General features: G+C 42.6%; 1 protein-coding gene across 4 annotated transcripts in view; it reads left to right on the top strand.

Annotated features, from left to right (window-relative positions):
- Elf1 (E74 like ETS transcription factor 1) overlaps nt 1-17,359 on the top strand; it is a 92,934-nt gene that overhangs the window by 10,400 nt on the left and 65,175 nt on the right. The window contains exon 2 of one of the 4 annotated variants that reach the window (XM_034497362.2): nt 6,503-6,586. The exons of 2 other annotated variants lie outside the window; for them this stretch is intronic. The gene's annotated coding sequence lies outside the window, so the exon portion shown is untranslated. Of the gene's footprint in view, nt 1-6,442; nt 6,587-17,359 lie in introns of those variants that run through there. One more of the 4 variants, XM_076930680.1, reaches the window with a different exon arrangement.

Here is a 17,359-nt window from a genome sequence, read left to right as displayed (position 1 = left end):
GCAAATTAGATTTTGTATTTTGGTGTTCTTTCAGAAAAACAATCCCTATCTTACCCCTCTGGTCTTACATCAATCAACAAAGAATGGTTATTGACACAAGGTAAGCAAGGCTTTCTCACTGGTGAGGAAGCAGTCAGGGGCAGAGGATTCCACCCAGTTTTTGTGATGTCAACTTGTGACACTTTTCTACCTGGAGATAGCACCAGACCTCAAGCTGAAGGTTCAGTCTCCAAGGTAGCTTCACAAGATGCCAATCCAAACCCTATACTGTTCTACTTGGTTTTCTGATTGCTTGCTATTCATCAAAGTTCTCCACAGCTCCTTCCTGGGGTGACTAAAGTTCCTTGAGTAGCACACAGAAGTCAAGAGAGTATGTTTGGCAGTATGTTATAGAGAATATTACAGAGGGTACAGATCAGTGGATGTCTAGTCCGAGTTCACGGAAGAAGGCATGAAGATGGAACTTACAGGGTCTCTCCAGGCCACTACACTTAAGAAATCTGCAGGTGGTGGCTCACATCTTTAATCTCAGTGCTGGGGAGGCAGAGGCAGGCAGATGTATGTGAGTTCGAGGTCAGCCTGGTCCACAGATTGAATTCCAGGACAGCCAGGGCTACACAAAGAAACCCTGTCTCTAAAAACACAAAAAGAAAAAAAAAAAATGAAATCACTGTATTGGGGACTAGAGAGATGGCTCAGTATCAAGAGCATAGACTGCTCTTCCAGAGGTCCTAAACCCAATTCCCAGCAACCACATGATGGCTTACAACCATCTATAATGGGGTTCTGATGTCCTCTTTTGCTGTGTCTGAAGATAGCTACAGTGTATTCATATACATAAATAAATAAATCTTAAAGAAAAACCCTGTGTTCTCCTACCCAGAAAGTGTGAATTCTGTCCTTTGTGTTTTATTGAGATATCTTTGACTATCTCATTGGATGGACAGTGTAGGGAAACCCAGCAAGAACTTTTCAACTTTAGTCGTCTTTCCAAGAAATGAGGATCTTAGCATCCTGTACCAAATTGGAGTAGGTCGGTGAACCTCATGGTGTTTGCAGACAGCTGGCAGGTGAAAGCATAGAAGGCCCCCTCTGGGAAGTTAGAAGAAGCCAGGAACTAAGAAGGGAAACAGATGCAGATTTTGCTATGTTAGGGGTATGCACATTGTTCTTTAGTGTAAAGGACATCTGTAATGAGATGAAGGAACTAATTTGACTAGTATTAGATATTACATGTTGGGGGATATAGCAACATAAATGCATAGAAATGCTTGTGAAACTTAGGTTTTAGTGGAAAAGATAGTTTGAAAAATATAAAGCTAGCTTTAAGTTTTATGTGCATATCATTCCCTGACTGGAATAAGAAAGTTTCCTTGAATAAAGGGCATTTATCTAGAGACTTGAAGAAAGTATGTCTTGGCTAAGAGATACAGGGTAGGGAGGATCAGAAGGGAGGGAGGTCGAAGGAAAACCGTTTTGTAAATTCTCTCCTGCTAGAAAGACTATGTTTTGGGGAAATGAAAAATGTTGGGAACTGAAGAGAAAGATACAAAGCCGAGTGTGATTTCCTGTAACCTCATCATTTGGAAATCAGAGACAGGAGAACAGAGAGACTTGAGTTTAAGGCTGGTGTAGACTGTGTCCAAACCTTGTGAAACCCTGTTTAGGGAGGGGGCAGATACAGGAAGTCACATATCAGAATGTACAGGGTGTTAGGCCATGCAGAGCAGTGGGGGTGGGGACACAACAGGCACCGAGAGATAGGTGGTCTCAAAAGGAAACATCAACAAAAATAGGGGGCACATAGGTAGAGTGGTAGGAGTCAGGAGAACATGTGTGTTCCTTTATGTCCTCACCCATGTGGCCTGTTAATATGGCAACATGTATGAAAAGGTGGGTTTAAGGGATTTATTCACAAATGGCCTTTACATTTATAGGACATATCCGTTGGAAGCTCTAGATGCAGATAGATTTGCCCAGGGAGAGCCTGGAATGAGTGGGAGTGTTTGATAAGATGTTTGGTCCTTCAGTGTTGAGTGTCAAGGAGACCGGGGAAGAGAAACCAAGAAAGAGTCTAGAGCACTGTTTTAGTAATACAAGATGGTTCTCAAGCTGTTGGCTGCTTTTAGCTCTGGGAAGCTGTTGGTTTTAGAGCAGATTGAGAGTCACCGTGGGATTGGGATGTGGATAGATTTGGTCCAGCTGGAGAAGGAATGGGAAATGAAGAAATTGTGTGCCCAGGCACAAACAGGTCTTCCAGGAAGTCTGGTGTGACGCGGAGGTAAGGAGAAAGGTCAGCAGCAGGAGCTAAAGGTATCAGCCATCAGGCTGTCCTTTTAAAAAGAGACATGAATTTCAGAAAGTATCTTCTATATAGGGTCCATGAAGTACTTGAGTAATGTATGCCTTGCTGATTCCTCAAACATAGTCTGCTGAATACAGCTGGGAACTTCCCACTGGGGTGTAATTACACTGATTTAGTGTAATTACGCTGTTCCCGGACAGTGTGTAATGGCTACCACCAGGCATGGCTGAGGTACAAAGGTCTGTTTGCTACTAGAGTAACTTCTGGTCATCTGGAGAGACGCTTGGGTCTGAGACCTCCATTTGAGTCAGTAGGTGTAGACTCAGGAGTGTGTGCTTGTGTGTGTAGATGACTGTCACACGTGCTTGTCCATGGGATCGCTGCCCCATGACTGCTCTGCTTTGACGTCTTCTGGGTTAGTTCTTAAAAGTAATGCATTACATTTATTTACTTATTTTTGTGTGTATGGGATGGCACATGCCCAAAGGTTAGAGGATAACTCTTAGGAGCTTCCTCAGACCGCATTGTCTTCGGATTACTTAACTTCCTTTGCTAATAATCCTCCTCCTCAGCCTCTGTATCAGAATGGCTCATCATTACTCTGGTCAGTGGTCATCTGTTCACAGAGGCTGTCCCTAACCGCTCTAGGATAAACAGCCTTGGCCATTTTCTGGTTCTCTCTGTTGACTTTTTTCCTATGCCTGAATTGTTCAGCACAGTATTTTAAGTCAGTGGAATAGTGCCTGGCACAGGGTAGATACTTAAGTACTAGATAACAAATAAAGATCAAAATCTGACTAGACAGAGTAAGTCTGTTACTGCAGACCATGATTTCATCACTCAAGAGATCATACGTGTATAAAGGCTGACTCCGCAGCCACCTATACTGTTTTAATATGTGTATGCCATTTGACTATATCACCTTTCCATATCAATGCCACTTTATAAAGACAGTCACTTTTTGGTGTTTGTATGTATGCAGTCTCTCTGTGTATAGACCAGAAGTCAACACTGTGTGCCATCTCTGTGTTTTAATCTTAATATTTTTTTAAAAGAGTTCTTTAAAAATTTTAGTTTTTTTAAGTGTCTGTGTGTCTGTCTGTCTGTATGGGGATGAGTGGGTGAGTGCTAGTGTTGGTGCCCTCTGGATCCAAAGGTGTTGGATCCTATGGAAATGGAATGTGGCTGGGACCAAACTCTGGCTCTCTGGAAGAGCAGCAAGTGCTCTTAACCACCGAGTCATCTCTCCAGCTCCACTCAACCTTGCTTGGGGGACAGAATCTCTCAATGAGGCTGAGCTTATCAATTGAGTTAGACTTGCTGGCCAGTGAACTTCAGTGTCAATGAGCTTTTCTCCCCCAGCCTACCAGCACTGGGGTTACAGATGCGCAGATGCACTTGGCTTGCTCTTACCTGGGTACTGGGTGTCTCATAAGATCCTTGTGTGTGGATAGCCTGCACTTTACCCACTAAGCTATTTTCCTGCATCAAGACAGTCACTTAACAACTAGATGAGATAGTCCATATAATGGAATGTATTTTTTAATAGCTCCCAATCAATGCAACAGTTTTTAAAAAAATTTATTACTTGAACAATGCCATGAACCTTTCTACATCTTTGTGTATACTTTTATTTTGTTAGAAAGAATTTCTAGGGTTGAAACTGCTGGTAAAACATATAGTTTGGGGTATTTTGATTGTGACCTTACCTTTTTTTTTATTGGCTATTATATTTACATTTCAGATTTAATCTCCTTACCTCATTACCCCCACCACCCAGGAACCTCCTATCCCATCCTCCCTCCTCCTGCTTCTATGAGGATGTGCCCCCACCTACCCCCCCACTCCTACATCCCCAACCCTCGAATTCTCCCCCACTCGGTGTTCAGCCTTCATGGGACCAAGGATCTCCTCTTCCACGTATGCCAGACAAGGCCATCCTCCCCTTCATGTACAGATGGAGTCATGGGTCCCTCCCTATGTGCTCCCAGGCTGGTGGCTTAGACCCTGGGGAGCTCTGGTTGGTTGGTATTGTTGCTCTCCTCATGGGGCCACAAACCCTTTCAGTTCCTTCAGTCTTTTCTCTAACTCCTCCATTGGGAACCCCTTGATCAGATCAATGGTTAGCTGTGAGCATCTGCCTCTGGGTATGTCAGATTCTGGCATACCCTAAGGAGACAGCCATATCAGGCTCTTGTCAGCATGCACTTCCTGACATCCACATCAGCGTCTACTTTTGGTAACTGCACATGGGATGGATACCCAGGTGGAATGGTCTCCAGACAGCCCCTCCTTCAGTTTCTGCCCCACACTTTGTCTCCATATTTGCTCCCTTGAGTATTTTTGTTACTCCTTCTAAGTAGGACCGAGACATCCACACTTGGTCTTCCTTCTTCATGAGCTTCATGTGTGACCTTGCCTTTTGGACTGATAGTCTTCCCTCCTCACAATTGAGACCCAGGGCATCTGTCTCCCTTTTGTTCTCTCCGATCATTTGACTTTTGACTAATTTAGTGGATGAAGAGTAGACTGTTTTTGTGTACTCATTCTGAGACTGTCAGAGTATCTTTTCTTGTGTGAAGTGTATTCATGTCCTATGGGTTCTTTTCTATTAAGGTAATTTGACTTGATGAACAGATTTTTAAGCTCTAGTTTTATTATAATTTTACTCCCTGAGAGAGGGTTTCTGGGTTTCATTGTGTAACAGCTTTGGCTGTTCTGGAACTCGCTATGTAGACAAGATTGGCCATGAACTCACAGAGATCTGCCTGCCTTGTCCTCCTGAGTGCTAGGATAAAGGTTTGCAACACCACTGTCTGGCTCATTCTTACATTTTTATTATTACTCTTTTTTTTTTTTTTCGAGACAGGGTTTCTCTGTGTAGTCCTGGCTATCCTAGAACTCACTCTGTAGACCAGGCTGGCCTCGAACTCAGAAATTCGCCTGCCTCTGTCTCCCAAGTGCTGGGATTAAAGGCGTGTGCCACCATTTATTATTACTCTTATTTATTTACTGAATGTATGTTGCATGGTGGTGCCGGGAACTGACTCTGGGTCCTTCCCAAGAGTAGTGCTCACTTACAGTCACCGAGCCAGCTCCCCAGCTCCCTCCTCTTCGCCTGTCTGAGCCTCTCCAGTGCTGGAATTACAGGTGTGTGCCAAGATGTCATGTTTATGAAGCGCTGGGTACCAAACCCATAGCATTGTGAATAGTTGGCAGAGACTTTATCAGTTAAGCTACGTACCCCCTCAGACCTTGATTTTATTTTGTTTTTAAAACAGATTTTCTTTTTTTTTTTTTTTTTAAACTTAATGTGTATGAATGTCTTTGCTGCATGTATGCATGGACGACATGTGGTTTTGGTGCCTGTAGGGGCCAGAAGATCCACTAGAACTGGAGTTAAAGCTGGTTGTAAGCCACCGTGTTTCTGGGAACTGAGCCTGGGTCCTCTGCAAGAGCAGTAAGTGCTCAACTATAGAACCACATCTTCATGCCTGGTTTTTATTTTCTGAAGTACATAATTTGCTGATTTTGGACAGATGTGTTTACGTGTATAAGCTACTTAAAATATATGTATTTAAGGCCTTGTTGTTTATTTCTTAGGTCCTTTGGTTTAGCTTAGGTTAAGATGTTTGTAAAATTTTATAGGGTCAAATATCATTCCTTTACTTTTTTTTTCTGCCTTTAGTATTATATCCAGAATGACATTTTCTACTGATTACTGTATAAATGTTGATTTGTGTTGCCTTCTGGTGCTATTGTTTATGACATTTAGATCTGATTGTGATGCAGAAATTTTTAAAAAGATTGGCGGGAGTGTGAAATTGTTGGCTAATACCAATTAGTGACAGATACTCGTTTTCAGGCAAAATACAACAGCAATATTTTCACCAATGCCATTTTAATTATAATCTTGTTTGTACATACTGTTACTGTAGTGTACTACATCTTTTCTTGTTACTGCTTTGTGCTTGAGATAAGGTCTCACATCTCAGACTATCTTGGAACTGCTAGGTAGCCTGTGTTTGACCTCACCACCCTTATGCCCCAGCCTCCCGGTGCTGGGCTTATAGGTGTGGGCCACTAAGCCTATGGCCTAGCTCTGATCTCTGTTAAAATTTTTATTTCTTGACACAGGGTCTTTCTCTATAGCCCCGGTTGACCTGGACCTCGTTTTTTTCTCTCTGTTTTTTAAAGACTTCTGCATTTCTACACTGTTCTTCGGCTGGACTTCAGCAGAATCCTGAAGGTGCTGCAGACATGACAGCAAAGGCAGAGAAGGTAGTGAATTCTGGCAGCTTCTTCATTGTGTTGTAACTGTCAGAATTCTAAGTCTTTGTAGCAGATTAGTTTTGCATCTCTTCCTATGTCTGATCTTTTTTTTTTTTTTTTCCTCCCTTACCTTCTCCCTCTTGCTTTGGCCCCATTCACTCTGCCCCGATGATGTCTGATCCTTTGTTTCTCTTAAAGACTTATTTTTGACTGGACCGAGACTTAGAAGTAGAAGATCTCACTGGATGGTGGTGGCGCACACCTTTAATCCCAGCACTTGGGAGGCAGAGGCAGGCGGATTTCTGAGTTCAAAGCCAGCCTGGTCTACAGAGTGAGGTCCAGGACAGCCAGGGATACACAGAGAAACCCTGTCTCGAAAAAACAAAAACAAAAACAAAAACAAAAACAAAAAAAACAAAAAAAAAGTAGAAGATCTCAACAAGAACAGTTGACATTTCTTGGCAGTCTGTTCCTGGCATTTTTCATTCTCTTGGCCAAAAGTTTAGTATGTTCTGCAGCCTCCTTATTTTTATCAGTGTGTTGTTTCTTCAGAGACATATGTCAGTGTTTGTGTCGCAGGACATTCGGAGTGACAAGATGCTGAATCTCAGATGCTTGGGTCCTGGGCTTCTTACTGTCTGTGTTTAAGGGCGTTCTCACAGAATATTTGTAGACACTGACACCTTTAGAGAGACTGAAGAGCTTTTGGATTCTGCTAGCTCTTTTGGGCCCCACTGCCAAGGAACAGAGGTATGTGTCAGTCCCATCATTCCCAGCTCCCTCACAATAAGCTCAGATTGATATCCAGTGTGAACTCGGATTTGCTTTTCACTTCTCCTTGGTCTGTAATAGTGATTCTCAGCCTTTAACAAAGTTCCTTATATGATGATGACCCCCAACCATAAAATTATTTCATTGCTACTTCATGACTTTAATTTTGCTATTGTCGTGAATTGTAATATAATCCTGATATGCAGGATATCCGATATGCAGTATCTGCCCAGGGTCGAGACTCTTTGCTTCATAGGAAAACCTTGTTTGTTGTTCTACCATTGATTTGTACCACATAACCCTTCTTCTCTTCAGCCAGAGCTCTAGCAGCTACTTCTGTGGCCATGCACTTCTCATAGAACGTCTGAAGCTTGCCTTTACTGTTACTGTAGTCAGCTTTGACAGCTGGTGGCTGGGAAGGAGATGCTTAGGTTCATTGTGCCACAGCTAACCACCCAGAAGGTATCATGAGAAAGAACAGCTATGCTTAGATATAGAAAAGGCCTCCTTGGGTTCTTTAATTCTAATGTTTAGAATAGTGCTGGTGAGAAGCTCAGTGGGTAGAAGCCCTTACTGTGCATCCTAGTTAGGCTCCTGTACTGCAGTAAACACCGTGACCAGAGTCAGCTTGGGTGTGCAAGTGTTTACTTGGCTGGCACTTCCATATCACAGTTCATCCCGATGGGAATTGGAGGTGGAAACTGAAGCAGAGGCCATGGAGGAACTCTGCCTATTAGATTCTTCCTCTTGGCTCACTCAGTTTGCTTTCTTATACAACCCCGGGTCCATCTGCTCAGGGATGACACCATCCACAGTGGGCTACGAACTTCTTTATCAATCGTCTATCAAGAAAATGTACCATAGGCTTGCCCACAGGCAATCTGCTGGAGGCATTTCCTCAGCTGCTGTTCTTTCTTACCAAATACTACTGGTTTGTATCAAGTTGACAAAAAACTAACCAGGATGCCATGCAGGCCCGCCCGACAACTATGTTCCATCCCAGGAACCCACAATGGAAGGAAAGAACTGTCTCTGAAAGCTTTCGTAGACTTCACTCCCCATGCCAATATGTGCTATAGCATGTACCGTTCTCCATGGTGTGTCTGAAGACAGCAACAGTGTACTCACGTATATAAAATGAATAAATAAATCTTTAAAAAGAAAGAACAGTAAAATTTGAGATCTTTTATAGAAAGGGCAAAAATTCTGGCTTGATAATGGGCTTCTTAACTCCTGGGTTTATTTTATTAACCATGTGGCCACAGCCAAGTCAATAATGTATTTATTTAGTTAGGTTTTGTGGGTGTGCAGCATAGCATAGGGCAAGTCATACTTTTTGAGCAAGTAGATAATTTTGCATATTTATGTTGCTTGCCTGGGTATTCACATTTAGATCAACTCAGTTGAGAGTAGATACATATTCTAGGGTGGCTAGGCCCTTTCTCTGTGCGATACACATATTTCAATAGTGACAAAGGTGCTTTCAGCAGCAAGAAAAGGCATACCTATCAGCTGAATGTGGTGGCACATACCTTAATCCCAGCACTCAGTAGGCAGAGGCAAGCCTACCAGCCTGGGCTACATACGGAGTTCCAGGACAGCTAGAGCTACATAGAGATATGCAGTGGGGGTGGAGGGAGGAAGAAGGAAGAGAAGAGCAGAGGAGAGAAGAGAGAAGTGTGAGGGGGGTACACATGTGACTTGGAGCCTCTCCTTGATAGGGTTTGGTTATTCCATGGCTAGTGCAAGTCACTAGGCTGATCCTGTATTACTGCATGGTGAAGTTGAGTCCTTCTTTCTTTTCTTTGCTATGGAGACAGAAGCTTGGACTGTCACCCAGGGTGGCCTTGAACTTGAGGCAGAATTCTTGCCTCAGCCTCCCCTATGTTGGAATTATAAGCCTGAGCCACCATACCCTGCTTACACTTCTACTTCTTGATTAGAAGGCAGGCAAAGTCATGTTGCATACAGAGAAAAGTGAACAAACTGGTAGCTGCCACCACACCAATGTACAACAAGAAGTAAGAGACTTAACTGTGACCATCTAACAGAAAAACTCCCTAGGCATTGGGACAGCTTGTTCAAAGACTCAAGTCAGAAGAATGCCTGGTGTATTCATGAGACAGCAAGGAGAGGTCAGGGAACAGCAGGAAACACTAAGATAAGATCATAGCGGCATGCTGACCAGGATCTTTCAGTCCTGGTCAGCATCTAATAAGAACTTTAATTTTCCATGAGAGGAGGAACTATAATTTTGATGCCCAAGAGTGGGATGATCTGACTTTTTGAGACTAGATTAAGGAAGGAAGCAGAGCCAAAGGCATTGGTAATTGGATCAAATGAGAGACGGCCACAACTTCATACAATCTGGAAAAGATGAGTGTCTTTCTACTGCTGTGCTTTAAGAACACCCCAAGATATTCCAAAGCCAAAAATGGCAAATCCTCTCCCAAATCATGAGCAACTTAAGAGATCCTTCTAGGAACACTCTAGAGAAGAAGAATTTAATGCTGTATTCAAAGTTGTTGCTGAAACATAGCTGAGTCCTTGATGTTCTGAAGATAAAGAGACTCTCATTCAACAGAAGAGTTTTCATGTTCAGTCTTCTGTATGGGTAAAGAAGACCCTGGTTTAGGAGACAGCATGGCTTCCTGCAGATGAACTGCTGAAAGAAGATATGTCTTTTGGCTGCATTTTATGACCTATCCTTCCCCCTTCCTTTACTTTTGATGTTATCTCTTGTCTACCCTTTTCTACTAAATCTTTTCCGTGATATTTGTCTTAGTGTTCTGCTGCTGCGAGGAGACACCATGACCATAGCAGCTCGTATAAAGGAAACATTTAATTGGGGCTGGTTTATTGTTTCAGAAGTTTAGTCTATTGTCATGGCAGGTGACATGCAGGCATGTGACATGTAGGCAAACATAATTCTGGAGAGGTAGCTGAGAGCTCTACATCTGGATCCACAGACAGCAGGAGAGAAAGACACTGGGCCTGGTTTGAGCTTTTGAAAATCCAGAGCCCACCCATAGTGACACACTTCCCCTAGTAAGGCCACACCTCCAAATAGTGCCATTTTTTGGCACCAAACATTCAGCTCTATGAACCTATGGGGTCCATTCCTAATCAAATCACCACAGCATTCAAGTTTGCAGTCACTTCCCAGATGAGTCCTGGCCCCCTTTTCCCTGTGCTTGCTTCATTTGGGCCCAGGCCATTCACTGTACCTCTCGTGGAGCTTTTCTGGGCAACAATAAGAACCAGCATTCTCTCTGTTCTTTCAGTACCAGGTTCTCAAACTTTATAACTTTCCGGAGTTGTCGCTCTATTATTTGCAAAAAGGAGGCAGAGGTATCTGCATAGACAGCATTATGAAACGTCACAAGCGAAGCCTAGGTTAACTATCTTATTTGTATATTCCTCTATTATTTGTGTGTGTGGTGTATGCATATTTGTAAGTGTGTGAGTGCTTCTGCCCATGTGTGCCCATGTGGAGGCCAGAGGTTAATAATAATTACATCATTTCCCCTTTCCTTTCCCTCCCCCAGCCTCTTCCATGTACTGCTTCTCTCTCTAAAATTTATGGCGGCCGGGTGGTGGTGGCGCACGCCTTTAATCCCAGCACTTGGGAGGCAGAGGCAGGCGGATTTCTGAGTTTGAGGCCAGCCTGGTCTACAGAGTGAGTTCCAGAACAGCCAGGGCTACACAGAGAAACCCTGTCTCGAAAACCAAAAAAATAAATTAAAAAAAAAAAATTATGGCTTCCTTTCTTTTAATTGCACTCACACATACTCTCTCCTTCTTGCTTTCTTTCTTTCCTAAATACATATGTACACTCTGTTCAGTCCATATAGTGTTACTTGTATATATGTGATTTCAGGGCTGACCACTTGATAACCCACTGGGACGCTCTTCTCTAGGGAAACTTGTTTCTCCCATTCTTAGTACTCTTTGGTTGTTCTCTGTCTAGGTTTGGGGCTCTGTGAAAATTTCCCTGTCCATTGTCCCATGACTACTAGTGGTGTTCTTGTTCCAGTCTTGTTTAGGTGAGCAGTGTTGTTGAGATTTCATGGGTATAGCTTTCTTGACATTTCTAGGAGACACAGCTGCTGTGATAAAATACTCAGATAGAAGCACCTTACTGAAAAAGTTTCATTTAGTTCACAATCTCAGGTTCCTGTCTGTATGAGGTACTTTTCTATTGTGCTACACGCCATGACCAAGGCAACATAAGGAAGAAAGTTTATTTTGGCTTACAGGTCCAGAGGGATGAGTCCATAGTAGCAAAGCAGAGGCTTGGCAGCTAGCCCAGACATGGTGGCTGGGGCAGAAAAATGAGAGCTTGCGTCCTCTGCTGTAAGCATGAAGCAGAGAAAGCAAACATGAAATGGCAGGAGTCTTTAAACTCTTTTTTTTTTTTTTTTTTTTTTAGACAGGGTTTCTCTGTGTAGTCCTGGCTGTCTCTGGAACTCACTCTGTAGACCAGGCTGGCCTCAAACTCAGAAATCCGCCTGCCTCTGCCTCCCAAGTGCTGGGATTAAAGGCATGCGCCACCATTGCCGGGCTAGGAGTCTTTAAACTCTTAAAGCCCACTTCCAGTGACATACTCTCTCCCAACAAGGCCTAATCCTCCCCAAATAGCACAACAAACCGGGCCAGGTATTCAAATATATGAGCCTATGGAACAAATTCTCATTCAAACCACACCACAGGTCTTCATTGTCAGCAAGTTAAGGTGGCAGGGTTGAAGCAGCTAATCATATTGTAGCCACAGTTACAGATTCCAGGCAGAGAACAGTAAAGTCATGCATGCCTGCTACTGGTGAGCTTGCTGTCTCTATTCTTGTACAGTTCAGACTCCCCTGCCTAGGGAAGGGAGCCATCTATCCACAGTGGTCGGGTTTTCTCATCTCTATTATTCGAATCAAGTCTGCTTCTCTGGTGATTCTCCATAGTGTTGGCAGTTAAAGCTAAGCATCCAAGCTTTAACGGTCCAGCGAGCCTCTGGGAACTCTCCTTTCCACACCTCAGTACTAAGGTACCCGGCTTTTTCTGTGGATGCTGGGAATTTGAGCTGAGTGAGTTCCCTGTGCCACCAGCATTTTACTCACTGAGCTATCTTCTCTGCCAGATATTTCTTTGCCTGAAACTTTTACCGGCCTACTTCTCAATTTGTGGGGGCAGTATCCATTTAGGCTTGAAAGGTCCATGGGGACAAAAGTAATGGGAATGGCCACTTTTAGGTAATCTATTATAGGTATTAGTTTCAACCTAAACAGAAATTACCTGAGAATAGTGTGTATTATGTGGAAGGGGGAAAAAGGCTTGTTGATGAGCCAATTATCTAGTTCAACTTATGAATCATTTAGCAAATATTTATTAAGCAACTATGCTGATGTAGAAATACCATTAGACTAAAAGAAATAACCAGCAAGGCATGAACAATTGATATAAAATACAGTGCTCTTCAGCTGTTTCAGCAAAAAAGACAGCAAGAGCTCTGGAGGAATATTACTACATTTGGGGTCTGATTGCATCACTTGAGAGGTGGGGACAAGAGAGCCAAGAGTTCAAGAACCTCACTAAACAGTGAGCCAGGGACTGTCCTGGGCAGCAATAGGAACTCATTTAAAAAGGTCACAGAGAGAGAGAGAGAGAGAGAGAGAGAGAGAGAGAGAGAGAGAGAGACAGAGAGAGACAGAGAGAGACAGAGAGAGAGAGAGTGAGTCCGTCCTCTGGTGCTTTGTGTGCTGTGGTGTATAAGTGTGTGAGCGAATGCATGCGTTGTTCGTGCATCTGTTAGATCCTCTACATAGTGTTGCAGGAACATGAGAAAAAAAGGTAGTGAAAATGTATTGACACAGAGGAGAGAAACGTCACAGGCGATGTATTGCGTAAGAATGGCTAAAGAAAGGTGAGGTGACACATCTGATGTGTTCTCAGCTGGTATGTTCAGAAAATCTAGATTATAGGTGACTAAGATGAGGTTGCAATAGGGTAGATACGGTCAAGATGGAAAGACATGTATTGGAATGTCTTCAGTGGGTACTGATAAATAAGTCTTTAGAAATTGTTTTATTTCATTATTTTACGTGTAGGGGTATTTTGCCTGCTGGTATTTCTGGATCCCCTAGAGCTGGAGTTAAAGAGACAGTTGTGGGCTACCATGTGGGAATCGAACCTGGGTCCTCTAGAAGTGCAGTCAGCCCTCTTAACCATCTCTCCAGCCACAAATAGTTTGTTAGTTGGTTTGAAATTTGAAGATCAAACTTGGGGTCTCACATTTTGGGCAAGGGCTCTTACCGCTAAGCTATGTTGGCAGCCCTCACTAGGTTGTTGGGCTTGTTTTGTTTTCCCTCTTTATTTGGTTTGTTTCCCTTTGAGACAGGGTCTCACTGTGTAAGTCTAGAACTCACTGTGCACACCTGGCTGGCCTGGGACTCACAAATAGGCCTGCCTCTATTGGGATTAAAGCGTACGTTACCATACCTGCCATCTCTTGTTTTCAGTGGAAATCAATTTAATAGGTCATAGAATTGATGAGAAATTCCGTAATATATATTATTCTTGAATTTATAAATCAGATATTGATAGAAGCTGTAGGCATATATGTTAGAAATGAGCATGGGTTAATTATATATAAATTACAGTAGCATCTTCTTTATTCCTTTCAGATAATGTATGATCAGCATAGGTTAAACCTATGTACTCAGACTGCGTAATGGCTGCTCATGCTTTGTGTGGTCACATTACTTAGTCCATCCCACCGGCAATGATTGATTTGTGGTTTTTGATTTTTCTTCAAGAAATGTTATATAAGTGGAATCATATTGTAGATAGCCTTTTAATACTAGTTTCTTTCAGTACAATGCTTCTGAGCATCATCTAAGTTGTATGTAATAATAATTCCTTTTTGTTGCTGAGGTTGAACTATGTGCTAGTGTTTTATCTTCCGTTTTTGTTAAGTATTTGAGAACCTGTGTACCTTGGCATCATCATAAGGAATTTTAAGTGAATTATTTTGTGAAATAGGGATGGTCTCTGCATCTTTTAGAGAAGTTAATACAGAGACTTAGAGCTTACATACGGAGGCTAGATTGAACAACTAGTTAATAGTAGAGTTGGGACGCACACTGTGGTCATTCACTCTAAGTCAATGCCCTTAACCATTACTCTACCGGGCAAATGGTTAATGTTAGTTTCTTAATTCTTTCTGCATGTTCTGTAATAAGAGTTAATTTTCTTGTGTGCACGCCTGTGCCCTCTGGTGTAGAGGCCAGAGGAATTAGGTGCTCTCCCTTGAGGCAAGGTTTCTCATGTGTTTTAGGCCAGACTGGCTGGCCAGTGAGCCCCAGGGATTCTCCTATCTCTTTCTCAGCAGCGCTAGGGCCCAGTGAGGCCCAGTCTCTTATGTTTGGGCTGGGGATCTGAAGTGTCCTCAGGCTGGCTCCATAGGTGCTCCCCTCTCCCAAGCCACCTTCTGATAGGTAGCCTGAGATGTGAGTAGATGTCCTTACTGCTCCCCCACCGCTCTTTGTAAGACATTGGGTAAACTTCTTTCTTAAAAAGAAAAAAAAAGACCCCAAATTTCCCCTATTTTTCTGTCTAATTTTATCAAGGAACAAAGACAATAGTTGTAGGCAATTCTTTTTGTGTTGCTGGGTTTTGGTCTTAAGGACCCAAGGCTTTTGGGATTGAGGCTTACATAAAAACAAAGCCGTAATTGTTAATTAGCATAAAATGCATCTGTGTGAGAATTAAGGTCATGATACCACTTTTCCTTAACTTCCTCTAAACAGAATCTTTGTTTTATTGACAATAAATACCAAACAAAAGTAGCAGTAGTTGAAATTACTTAAAATAAGAGGTCTGACTTCTCCTACACTGCCTGAGGTTTAATTAAGATAGGTAGTTGTCTTATTAAAAACAGAATTTAGCCAGGTGTGTTACAGTGTGCTGTGAGAGTTCAAGGCCAGCCTGGGTTGCATATGGAGATGGAAGCTTAGCAGTGAGACCCTAATGAAAAAAAGGAACACAATTTTTAAGAAGAAATAAACGAGTTTTGGTGTGATCATGTCTCTTTTTAAAAGAGAGCGCTACAAAGCCTGTTTAAGTAAATATCTTGTCATAAAAGTATTTCTAGATGAATAATACAGTTTTTATCTTAATGCTGCTTGTTTTGCAATCCTGAGGGTTGAACATAGGCCTTTACACATGTTAGACAAGTTCTGTACCACTGAGCTAAGAATACAAATTTAAAAAATATTTTATACAGGCTGGAGAGATTACTCTTGCAGAGGACCTGGGTTTGCTTCCCAGCACCCAAATGATGTCTTACAACTGACTGTAACTCTGGTTCCAGGGATTACAACACCGTCTTCTGACCTCCATAGACACCAGGTACACAATTGACACACATACAAGCAGACACTCCTAAAAAGAAAACAAATCCAACAAATTAAAAAAAAATTATTACCGGGCGGTGGTGGCGCACGCTTTTAATCCCAGCACTTGGGAGGCAGAGGCAGACGGATTTCTGAGTTTGAGGCCAGCCTGGTCTACAGAGTGAGTTCCAGGACAGCCAGGGCTATACAGAGAAACCCTGTCTTGAAAAAACTAATAAATAAATAAATAAAAAATATAAATAAAAAATAAAAATTAGTAAAGTATAATTGGCATAATTGCAGTTTTGAAGATTTTATAAAATTTATATTTCTGACTATTTTATGAATAGCTTCCTGCCAATTATCAAAATTTTGGTGAAGAAAGGTCTAGGAAAATGGCTCAGTAGTTAGTAAAAGTTGTGCAGTTGTGAGGATCTGAGTTCAAATCTCGTGCACATACACATGCACACACCATAAATGAATGAATGTAAATTATGAAGAGTGTGCTGATGTGTGTTTATGCCACTCCCATGCGTGTCTCAGCCATACTTTGTATGGCCATCAGGACAACTTGTAGGAGTTGAGTCCCTTATAACTTTTGGGACTCAGGCCCTGAACCCAGGTCATCAGGCCTGGCAGCAAGCAGCCTTTACCTGCTAAGCCATCTTGTGGGCCCTGAACCTTTTTTATATGTGTCCTTAATAGGACTTTGTTCTGCAAACAGCAACCTAAACCTGAGGATTTAGAAAGGGCATAGAATCCAAAGTCAGAACTAAAACGAGTCTTAGAAGTCCCCAGATCTCCATGCCATTCCAGTATTTAACAAGAACAGGAAACAGGGCTGGGATTTAGCTCACAGATAGAATGCTTTCTTAGCACGTGCAAGACCCTGGGCTCAATTCCTAGGATTGCAAAACCCCTAGGAGAAGCGAAACATCTAGGGAGGTAAGCTTGAGGACTAGTTTGGATCCCCAGAACCCACAGAAAAAGCTTGGCCTGGTGGCATGTTTGTAAATCCAGTCTTCAAAGGAACTTGGAGGGAAGGAGACAGATTTCTGCAGTGTTGGCCAGCAAGCCTAGCTGAATTGATTATCTTCGGGTGTGGGGGAGACAAAACCTGAAGACAGTGGGCCCAGAGTGAAGACAGGTAAAGGCTCATGCCTCTAGCCCCATGGGTTCAGTTTGATCTACAGCCCATACACTGGAAGAAGAGAACTGACCTCTCCATTGTAGATAGGGTCCCTGAGTGTCCACATACAGATAAATACACGTGGAAAATAAAGTAAAGGGTGATAGCACTTGTGAGGTGAGGCAGGAGGATAAAGTTCCTGCATGCACAGTGTCGTGTTCTTGGCAGTAGAAAAGTGGTTTTGTTAAATAGCACCTCTTTCACACCCTTCTCCCCAACTCTTTAAGTAGAAAAACCTTCCTATGATTATAATCAACAAAATAAGCCATCTTTAAAAACATTACTTAACTTTGTTTTGTGTACAGATGTTTTGCTTGCATGTGTGTAAAATAAGTGCACCAAAGATGGGCCTGGTGCCTACAGAGGTCAGAAGAGGTGCCTGATCCCCTGGAACTAGAGTTTGGATAGTCGTGAGCCAGCACATGGGTGCTGAGAATC

The sequence above is a fragment of the Arvicanthis niloticus genome, chromosome 3, assembly GCF_011762505.2.
Source record: "Arvicanthis niloticus isolate mArvNil1 chromosome 3, mArvNil1.pat.X, whole genome shotgun sequence".
NCBI classification, from domain to species: domain Eukaryota; kingdom Metazoa; phylum Chordata; class Mammalia; order Rodentia; family Muridae; genus Arvicanthis; species Arvicanthis niloticus.
Note: the sequence above shows the minus strand (reverse complement) of the source record. Positions and strands in the feature narration are given on the sequence as shown.